This window comes from Balearica regulorum, chromosome 1, assembly GCF_011004875.1.
Source record: "Balearica regulorum gibbericeps isolate bBalReg1 chromosome 1, bBalReg1.pri, whole genome shotgun sequence".
Lineage (NCBI taxonomy): Eukaryota > Metazoa > Chordata > Aves > Gruiformes > Gruidae > Balearica > Balearica regulorum.
Window position 1 is genome coordinate 108983270 of NC_046184.1, and position 11399 is coordinate 108994668.

The following is an 11399-nucleotide window of genomic DNA, read 5'->3' on the forward strand; positions in this document are numbered from 1 at the left end:
TGCTGCCAAATGGTAATGTATTTGCTGGAAGTTGACTCACTCGCCACTGATGAAGGTGGAGTTGAAGTTACTGGCAAGTCTCATGTGTTAGTTCTTCGTCTCTGACTTGCTTTGATCAACTAACATTGCTGCCAGGATGAGGTCAGATTGTTCTTATCATCAGCTTTTCTTCTTGATTTGGTGGTTGGTTACCAACTCTATTCTAAATACTCTGGAGTATTTTCTCCTATGAAAACTTTTGTGTGATAGGGTCATAGTGTGGGAGAAAAATAGATGAAGTCATATTATTTGGATCTTAGTTGAAAAAATATCCAGTGACCTGTGTTCTGTTTCTTGTTAAAAACTAAGATGAACAAATATGCACTGAACCAGTAAATAGGTCCATGCAAGTATGAGGAGTTTCTCTTCTATTTCAGCATACTTTTTTGCATGGCTTCTTGATGTGGTGGAAAAAGACTTTGGTCTTCTGGAAGCTTTTATGTAAGCATATTTCCTAGGCCACATGAAGATGTGTCTGTGGCTACTGGCTGAATTGTTTAGAGAATAGTGCACCAAAACAGGTGGAGATATACTTTCTGTGGTTGGTTTTTTTTTAATGAATGCATTTTTCTGTGCACTTTTCTTTTCCACCAAGCTTTACATATTCAAATAATTAAAGGACAGTCTTCAGAACTTCACTTAATAGTTCCCAAAACACAGCATGTTACCCAAGGATCTTTTTCCAGCTTTTGTCTTGAAATTCACACAAAGTTAGTAATGTCTTTTGTTTCATTATTGTTATTTCTGACTCTGGGCGAATCCTCTCTTTTCCCATTATTTACACTATATCATGGCCCTGAGTAGGCTTTAATGGCCCTGACCAGCCCCACCTGGGGCCTTCATCCACACCCCCGTCTGTGGACCCTTCAGTTATATATAAGCTCATGCCCTTACTGTGGGTGACTCACTTGTTGTCTGGAGAATTTATTTTTGGTGCTGATTTTTTGTCCATTAAAAGATTGTTAAGGGAAGCATTACTTGCCACAGAGGGTGGTGGGTACAGCTGCATGTGGGGGTTCTTGAGCAAGGGGAGTTTGCCAACAGCCTGTTCAGAGGTTTTGTCTACAGAATGCTTTGGTCTCTAAGAAGCTGTCTGCAGAAAACAGTTGTTTTCTCTGTAGGTGCTTTTGTTAAGGTCTATAGAAGTGCTATGTGTTTCACTGCTCTTGTATACTAATCTTGGAGTCTTCTATTATGGAGAAAAGAGGAAGGAAAATGTCCTCCTACTTTTAGTTTTATTTCCCTTTCCTTTTAGTGGAAGTTCAGGACAGCATAGGGAATTGGAAGTGGCATGCTATTTTAAATATCTTGCTTTTTTTTGTGGCAGACATATTTTTTTTTATTAAATATAGACTTTGAGGTATTTTAGAAAACTAGTAAAATAATTCATTTTGTTTATGAGAATATCTGATAGAAGTCTGAAAATGTAAAATGAGAGATCAAAAAGGAAGTACAAATGAAGAAGGGAGACATTTTAATAACTCAGAGAATTGCTGTTATCTTAGGATAAGTTAAACTCTCTCTTGACAAATTTAAATACAATCTAGTGTAGTTACAGACTTGTTGGTTTTTCTAAGGAGTCTAATGACTTTTTCAGACGAAAATAATATAGGCAAGGGTTAGGAAAGGGCTCTTGATAATGGATCTTCTAGATAGTCACAGCCTATGATGTCAGAAGAGAAGGAAACTCTCCCCCTAAAGAATCAATAATTGAAAGAACCAATGGCCCCGGCTTAGTAAACTAGGAAAGGACAATGACAAGGAGGAGGCTTGTGAAAACCTGTATCTGGAAGAACACCTAAATGTACTTCTGAACATTAATTCAATCTATGGCTGCAGAGGCTTAGCTGGAGAGTTCTGATACAGGTTTTGCTGGACTGGAAACCTTGAGGTGCTCAATGGCTTCTGGCCTAACAGAGAAAGCACAAATACGGTCTCTGGTTACCTATAAAATCATCATCATTGATGCTACTAAAGATTCCTCTTCCAGCTGGTGAGGAAGAGAAAGAACACAGCACAGGAAAATAAGAGACTGTTGGGGATCTTTATGCCTATCTCAAAAGGAAGTAGGATGGTTTAGCAAGAAGGGGGAAAGAACTGAACCAGTCGTTCTGGAAAATGTAAATATAGAATAGAAAAGAATGACTAAAATCTAGGGAAATTCTTTGTGTGAGACACTCTCGTTAAAAGATGGATTCATCTAAGCCCAGGTCTCATACCAGGTTTGCTTTCAAAACAGGGATGAGAGTCCAAAAGGAGGAGCAAGCATGACAAAGATTCTTCATTTCCCTTGGGCATGCCAGGCATCATCCCTACGTGTAGGGTGAGTGGTATTTTAATTAGTAGGCAGTGTGTGTCAGCAATGTCTCTGACAAAAAGCTACAAGCAAATGCACATCAGTATAAGCCTAGATGGAATGTGTGCTTACAGTTTATTTACACTATCCATCATTACAATGATGATATGTGTATATATAATAGAAACTATAATTTATCCCTCAAAGATAATTGTATAGAGCAAACTTGAAGGACAAGAACAAGGTTAATTTGCGGAGAGAAAGAACAATATAGATACCAAGTTTTGATCTGTGATTCCAAAAGTTTTTTTTATAATAGGAAATACCATGATAGAGTCAGCTAGACTTGGGACAGCTTTTTAGCTTTTTTTTTTTTTTTTTTTTTTTTTTTTCTGGCAGACCTTTCTCAAAGAGGGGAACAGCGCTGAACTGGAAATCAGTCTTGGAACAGCAAGCTTAGAGTTTTTGCAAGAGCTCTGTAATCTTCATAACAGACGAGGAGCTGAGTTTTTTGATTACTTGATTGTGAGAAGATTGTTAGTGTGGTTGATTTATATTTACTTCTTAAGCTATGATTGGTCTTGTTGTGGAAATCGGAGTGAGGCTACCCATCAACTTGAAATGTGGATATTATGCCTTGAGAAATATCAAACACCTGGCAGAAATAATCTGCCCAACATGATTTCATTATCTTGACACCTTAAATTTTCAAAACATATGCTCGCTATAGATTTGGATACATAATAGTGTAGATTCAAATGTTTTCCAGTAGTTTTTCCTGATGAAACTATCTAAAGTGATGAGGAATGGTACTGGTGCAGCCTAGATGATATCTCAAACTTACGTAGTAGCAGTCCTTCACTACCAAAACCCTCAGTGTGGCATTGCAAGTGTAACTGAAAGATCCACTCTGGTGTGGCATGGATGAGGGGATATATTTTGTTTCCAAGTTTATCACGCTGTAATCCAGAGACACAAATGATCTGCTGAGCAATTGCTGTACATACAGATAGAGCTGTCTGATCATTGTAAGGTGCTGGTGAGGATACACAAACACAATGCCAGCTTTTTGCATTTGCAGATGGAAACCACCTCCCACATAGAGTTGCTTCATATCGCAGAGATTAGCACTCCAGAATACCAAATGCCTTACACAGGCCATATGCTAGCAGAAGACTCTCCTCTTTGAAGTACATTAGAAATGCAAGTATGTGGAAATGGGTCTGCCTACATTATCTATTAGGTGCTTAAAGAAGACTTTCATTACTGATTTGAACTTGGTGACACTCTAGCAAATGGGATTTACAAATGTTGCCACTTAATTACACAGCTTTGACAAATTCTTTAGAGGAAGACCACCTCTCAGCATGTGTTGAGCGCTTCTGAAGTTCCTTAGGAAATCTTCCACTTCAAATTTCAAGCTTTACTTTCCTGTTTCAGCAGCTACTTCACATTTTCAAGGAATATGAATGGATGTGGTAGGACAGCATGGTCTGATGGTGTGCAAGTCAAGGGGATTTACAGATGTAAATAAAATATCAAATATTTTGGGTAAGTTGTATTGAAAGACAGGTCTGTTCATGGCTCATGAGTAGCCATTTGCTTGTTTCTTCTCTTTTCTCATCTTTTTCATATGTTCTTTCACAAGTAGTCATAAAATATATGTAACTGACTTGCTACTGTAGAGACTCTTCTTTTTATTTATTATTTGCATGGTTTCTTGGGAAAAGTTTAATTGTTAAGGGTTAAATTGCTTAAACTGTTCTGCTCTCTTCCATAGGATCACTGTAGCTGTGTGCACTGCTTGCTGTTTCCTGAGATAACAGCCTATCTTCTGTCATCAAGGTCTAGACAAGATCTACACTTAAATTTATGGCAAAACATAATCTTAAGAAAAATTACACTGAACTGCATAAATCTTTATTTTAAATTAATGTTTGTGGAGGAGGGCAGTGTGGTACAGCAAAACTTGATGGTACATGGTTTTTTTCAACCAATAATGCACTTCTCCTTATGTGCTTATTTCTGCTGAGCAGTTGAAGGTAGCATGAGACAGCTGGTAAAATGAAAGAGGAGTTAAAGGTATACCTTACATCTTTGTTTTCCTCTAATGAACTCTGAAACTCCTTAGATTTTCATGCGCATTATCTTTGTTATATAGGATGTTACCCTTTTTTTTTTTTTAACAACTCCATTTTCTAAAACTTCACTTTCCCCTGCCCAGGGAAAGTAATTCATAAATAACACCTTAGCACTTAACGCTTTTCATGTTTGGTGCTGGTAAAACACATTAGAAAATGATAGTGAGCATCATTATGTCCATCAGATAGGCAGAACATATGCAGCAGAAAAAGGTTAAATGACTTACCAGAAGGCACCAGAAAAGCAGCAGTGGAAGACGACCACCCACAAGTTCAAGGATAATTTCTGTCCCTTAGTACTGTAGTTCTGAAAGGTAGAAATAAGAACAACACAACCTCTTCTCCTCTGTAAGATGTCTTTTCATAACATGCCTAAGTTTGCGTCTCATTGCTCTCCCTCCTGCTTGGCTGATACAGATTCAACTTTTTTAACCATGTGTGACAGGAGCTAACCTTAACATCTTTGGAAATTGCTGTCTTAAGTTTGTACTGATGTTTTTAATAAAAGAAGAATTTGGAAGATCTCACTGTTGAGTCTCATCTTTGTACCCATAACAGTAGGTGAAGTCTCTTCTTAAGCTTAACTGCCATGGAAGAGGATAAAAACATTGGGAAAACTATTTTACCTAACACTTAATGATTTAAATGAATATTTTTAGGCACCTAGAAGGCAGCAACAACACAAAGAACAATAAACAGAGTTTTTTGTTCTGAAGAAATTTGCCTACTTTCTGTAACAGAGTAATAGCAGATGCTCTGTATCCTGACCTTAAGGAAGGTTTTGGTCATATTTCATGTGATGTCATCATAACAAGCTAGGGAAGTGGGGTCTAGATTAAAAAATTAAAAGATGAAAACAAACTACTTGGGAAGCCATAGTCTGATAGTTCATAGTTCACTATCAAGATGGAAAGCTGTTTTGAGAAGATTTTTGCTTGTCCATCTCTGGGTAGGGAGGGATGGCCAGAGTGGTGAAAGACAGGCCTGGAGCTTAAAAATATTTTCACAATTTGGAGAAATGACCTGGGGAGGGAGGGGAAATAGGATGAACTTCATTAGGGACAATTGCAAGGTGCATTAGGTAGGAATAATTGGCCATGCAAAGGCAGGCAGGGGAACAGCAAGCTGGCCTGTCCACGGAAAGGAACCTGCAGATTTTTCAGGATAAAACCAGAAGTAAGTATCATTATGCTGTTGCAAACCAGGAAAAGACATACCAGGGTGTATCAGCAGATACGTGCATCTTAGAGAACAGGATGAACCACAACTGTATTACTGTGTTCAGTCTTGGACACTGGTCTTCAACACACATTGAAGAGAGTCTGGAACAGAACAAGAAAAATTAAGAAGTCCATATAACTTGGTTTGCAGTGTAAAACTGCTTAGTTTAAAGAAGATGAGTTTGATGAGAAACATGAGATTAACCTTTAAGTATGTTAATGTCAAATGCACAGAGGAGAAGAATGATCTGTTCCCTATCTTTGTGACAGATATGACAAGAAGTAATGGACTTCATTTTCAGTAAGGAACCTGAAAGTTAAACATCAGATAATCTTTCTATCAGGAAGGAAAGTGAAACACTGCAACAGCTGGCTTAAGGATACTCCGTTGCTGAATGTGGCTCAGGACAGGTGGCATGAGGCACTCCACATACAAAGGCTTTAAGGCCCAAATTTTGCAGGACCTCACATAGCACAAGATCTGGGGTTTCAAGATTTCATAATCTCATTAAAGCATAAAACATTTATAGCTGCCACATGCTTAACAAAAAGCATAAATGTTCCAATTGGCTTTATTGATACTTCACTGGGTCTGCAGACACCAAGACAGAGGTGTGACCTATGCATTTCATCCTGAGTATGGAAATCTGCTGTCACTCAGAGTAAAAGTCATGAGAGCGTTATCTGAGACATGCTTGGGGTCTTGCCTTTGTAAATAACATAAGGGGGTGAACAAGGTCTTTCTGGACCTTTCTAGTTAGCTTTGTTACAGTATTTCTTTAGCATGCCTTTAGCTTAATTACAATTTGGCAAATATAAGTTAGAATCAAGAGTAGGTAAATTAATGCGTTGCTGATGAAAAATCTGCTGAAGCAACTATGTCTTTTCCCACTGACTCAGTATTGGCATGTGTCTACACGGGCATACCCCACCGAAGGAAGTGCACGGGTAACTTTCGTATGCTTCTCTGAGCTGGGTTTGGTAGACTAGGTTATTCCTTGCTTTCCTTGGACTTTGGTGTAATCGGGCTGATTTATGTCAGCTGAAAATCTGATGCTTTATTTGTAACATTTAAGCACACAGAAAGAATTCATGGGTTTGGTTTCATCTGCTGGGACACTGGGATTTAGTAAAAAGCCCGTGTAGAGATGTCAGGACTACTGGCTACCATAAGCAATGGAAGATGAGGGGGAGGAACATACAAAGAATGCTTTTGAGAAATAGATTAACTTTTTGTGTACCTTTTTGTCAGGAATTTTAACATGCAGTTATTATTGAACAAATAAATGGGAAGGTTCTTTCTCTTCAGAAGGGAAAATTTTACTCATTTTCACAGATAACAAGTCTATTTCTGTAAAGTTAATAGGACACTCTCAGGACTTTCTTCCTTGTGTAGGTTTGTTAGTATGTTTTCATTTCTTCAGTGAAACACAGAGGGATTATCTAAAGAAGAATGGAAAGGAAACTGGTTCTGAGTAAAATTTCAGAAAGGAGCATAGTGAGGTGAGCTGCATTGCCAAGATACAATTGTATCAAATACAAGGTACGTATATCTGACAAGATGTTGTTTGTTCCATACTTCTGTTTCAAAGTGTAGTAAATGAGTTAGCATGGAATTAATAATGAACAAATTTGGTCTATTCCCTCTAGTATTTTGGCATCCCTATGCTGTTACTGCACACTGGTTTGTCTCCCACTATGACAGTCAGTCTCTTACTTATCTTATCTTCTCTCTGTTTAAGCTGGACCAATCTAATTTCAGCTAGACTCAGATGCAGCAACAGTAAAACCAGCTTGTTGGGAACCTTGCATTTCCTTAGGCTGTCCTATTTCTGGTGAGATGAGGATTCAGGACACCCTACAGCAGAAACATTTGTTACATGTGTGTGAATGTGGGCAGGTGCCCGTATGTGTATGTGGCCCCTATGCTGGCCATCGCCCTCAGGTTGTCCCTTAGCTTCAGATGAAGAGCAAGAGTCTGAGAATTCAGCTTGCAAGGGTGTGAAGAAGCAGCCCTTGCCTGCATCTCCGGTATGGTCTGTGTTTGTTTCCAGTAGTGAGAAGAGCTGGGCAGTGTTTGGTCCTGTGATAACAGTTCATAGGAGAGCGACAAGTTGGCTGCAGATGTCCTGGATCACAGCTCCGACAGGGAGGAGCAATGAAGGAGGAGGACCTCTTGCAACAAAAGCCTAAGCAGACAACAGGAGCTTGAGAGGGTTGAAAAGAAACAGGTTTCTAAAACCCCTTTTCTGGGACTTCAAATATTATAGCATGTTATGAAGTGCTTTTCAAAGTATCAGTGAGGCAATGTTCAAGGTATTTCCTGGAGCATTTAATCACATGTAAATTAGATCATTACAGCTGTACAAAGGTATTTCATTTTTGCCCTTAAACAAAACTTAATATTGCTCTTAGGCAATGAACTCTAAGAAAGAAAAAAATATTTTGTGGAATAATTCCATGAAAATACTTATCAGTATGAAGACATTGTCAGCAATCATTTCAAAACTCCATTTATTTCACAGTGAACTTTGTGCATGTCTGCAGGGGGTATAAAATGGAAAGACAGGGAAAACAATTTATTAAAGCCAAACTGTGCCAAGCATATATGCCTTGTCACCCATCCCACAACGCGGAGTTTTGCCTTTCCACTTATGCCAAATGTCACCATTCTGGTGAATGACAATATATACGGCGCTGAGTTCACACTAGTCTTCCTAAAGAAACTTTATCTGTTCCCAGTTCTCGTTTCTTCTGCTAAAAGAGATGCTTGCAGCATATAACTGCCAATTGGCCTGATGATCAGTCCTGCTTCTCCCACAACCCAGCACTGAACAGCCGTGTAACAACACACCCGTTGTCTGTGTCACAGTCAGTCACTATTTTCTCAGATTTGCTGGGTGCATACAGACACTCAAGGGCAGTGGCTCCTCAGGCATGCTGGAAACGAGACTGAGCGGGTGGGATCCATCTCATCTACCTTCAGGCATCTGCGTTGCACAACGCAAGGGTGTAGGACAAGAACAGCAGGCTAGCTTATGTTTAAATGCCTGGCTGAAGACACCTCCATAATCTCCCAACAAATGGATAAGATGATGGCTTTGCCTCTCTGAAAAATGAAGCAATGGACCACTGCTGCTTATTATTGAGCTATTTTCCATGAGATCTGCATCTGAGTGGGCAAGACTTGAGGGAGGAGAAGAAGAAATGAAGAATATCTGAGCAGTTCCCAGAAGTCAGAAAGAAGGAAGACCAGGAGTTAATGGGATTTCTCCGAGTTGAAAGGGGGGAAATTAAAAGGCTGAGAAGCCAGCAGCAAAGTTTCTGTTCACCTGCCTCCACGGGAAGGAAGGAAAGCTGTGGGAACACAACAGACCATGTTCCTTACGTGGAGATGGGACAGGACTGTGTGTGCATGAGTCTCACTTGCTATGGAGCTGGACCATACGTGGCTGCCTACTTGAACCTGGGACGTGCCATGATAGCTGATGGGTAGACAGGCAGCTTTATAGAAAGAAGTGCTCTGTCACATCTCTTCCTCCTCTTCGTGCCTCTTTGGCATGGGATAGCAGCTATATATAATTCCTCCCCTGGCCCTGGTCAGCCTAAGGAGCTCTTCTTGGGGAGGCTACAACTTCCTAACTCCAAGCAGCCCTGTACCACTGTTCAAGATATTGCAAAGACATCAAGAGCAGTGGCCCAAGAATCTCATTTCAGTCCTCCAGCCCAGCTGTGCTTTTTGCCACAGGCTGAGCAGGTGCAAAGACTGTGACATTGTGTGGCTGTGGAGTAAACCTTTCCTATTTTACACAGATCTGTCTGAGTGAATAAACTGTCACACTGCACTCTTGCACAGTTTTTATTTCATTTTGAGCTTATGCATTTGTACTTTTGTATATTTTTCATTTCAATAATAAAATTAGTTAGGAACTTTGTGGCGAAAACAAAGCATCATTTTATTTTTAGATCATAGTACTTGCATAGTAAGACTTCTGTGCAGTACAGTTGTTAATTCGGTATGTCAACTCATACTTAATTTTCCTCCTTGTTCAGTGGACAAAGCTTTAAAAAAAGAGTAATAGGAAAATATTCTTACAAAAACAGTAGGAGAGAACTTGCCTTGACATTCTGGAAGAAAAAAACCCCAAAACAACCTTGAAATATTCACGTTGTGTTGCATAGACTGCCCATGAAATATGCATGAAAAATTATACAAGGTACAAGAAAAAACACATACCACAGGAAATTGGATTCTTTAATTTAAAAGGCAAGTCTTTATCTAGCAAGTAAAACAAGAATCTAGTAAGAGCTAGACAGGTCCCCAGTCACTATCGTTTTGGAGAAGGCTGGCTGCTGGCTGCTTCTCTGTAAACCTGACTGAAGCTGTGCCTTCCAGACACCAGAGATCTGCTTTCTCATGCTTTCTAAGATGTTATGTAATATATAACATGCACTTAAAATACCAGGTGGAGACATTGCTTAGCAAGCACTAACCTAGTTGTGAAAGAGCATCAGATTCACCTCCTCCAGCCAAATGTAATTGCTTTGCTGACGGTTAAGCCATTCTGTTGAACATCCAGTCGTCCAATAAAAGTCATTATCAGTCAGGATAGCATCTGATAGGTAACTTCCCCCGGAATAACAAGCATCATATCCATACCTTTGCTATGCTCTCCAAACAAACCTCATGGAAAAGATTATCCTGCACATTTAGGACAGGTCTTCCCAGAACTGCAGGAACAGCAGCAGGGCGAGAGCACAAGTGATCCCTTGCTCATTCAAAAGCATGTGGCTGCTTTTACCCCAAAATGCCATCCTAGCTGTTATTGATCATTAGCCTATGAATATGATGGGAGGCAGATCCATTGATGAGAGACGCGTTTCCATTAAGAAGGTCTTGTCAGCGTAGATGAAAAGGCATGTCAATCTCTAGAGAAGACTACTGATGAGTCTGCACAAAAAGTGATTCCCAAATTACACCAAGGCAAGTAATGATATCTCTAATCATGTTCTTCGTACGGTTGTCCTCCACAGATAACACATTTTCTAACCTACTGGTTGATCTGGAAAGACCCACGTTGACTGGATGAATTCAACTCACTTTTGTTTAATTAAGAAAGGCCAGAATTTCTCACCTGTCTACTACCATGGACAATAATGATGATGGACATTACAGATGTCCCATCCTGACATATCCTAACCTTTCCTAACTTCTACTACTCTGGCTGACGGATGAGTCTTTGCATTTTGCCAAATGTTGCCAGAATGCCTGCAGCCGGCACTGAACTCTGGGTGGTGCCTTTGGGAGAAGTTATCCCCAGGAACCTTCCTCCAGCCACGTTTGTGCCTTGTCCCCTTGTGGTGGCTGCAGGCGAGTCGGTCACTGCCCTGTGACCAGGCTCTGGCTGGGCTTTGGCAGGCTGGCCTTCTGCAGTTGCCCTGGGCCCTGGTAAGGTACCAAATATACCTGCATATGCCCTTGTGTTGGTAACCACAAATGTAGCATGCAGCACCAGTTCCGCTTGGGTGGCTGGGGGTACTGCCAGTGCGGGAGGAGGAGATGGATTATGGCGTGGCAAGAGAAGAATCAGGGGAACTGGTGAAAATGTGTTTTGTTCGTTTGTTGCTGTGGTACGCAGTGTACAGCAGGTGAAATTCTGCAGTGCTGATGGGCTGGTAGGAGGAAAAAGAACATGGAGTATG

At 40.2% G+C, this 11399-nt stretch overlaps 1 long non-coding RNA gene across 1 annotated transcript; it reads left to right on the top strand.

Moving 5' to 3' along the window:
• Positions 1-544: 544 nt before the first annotated feature.
• On the top strand, positions 545-4998 carry LOC142600109 (uncharacterized). Its single transcript, XR_012833564.1, has 5 exons — positions 545-2159; positions 2279-2362; positions 3417-3542; positions 3776-3886; positions 4116-4998. It is a non-coding gene; the product is annotated as an uncharacterized LOC142600109 (long non-coding RNA).
• The last annotated feature ends 6401 nt before the right edge of the window (positions 4999-11399 follow it).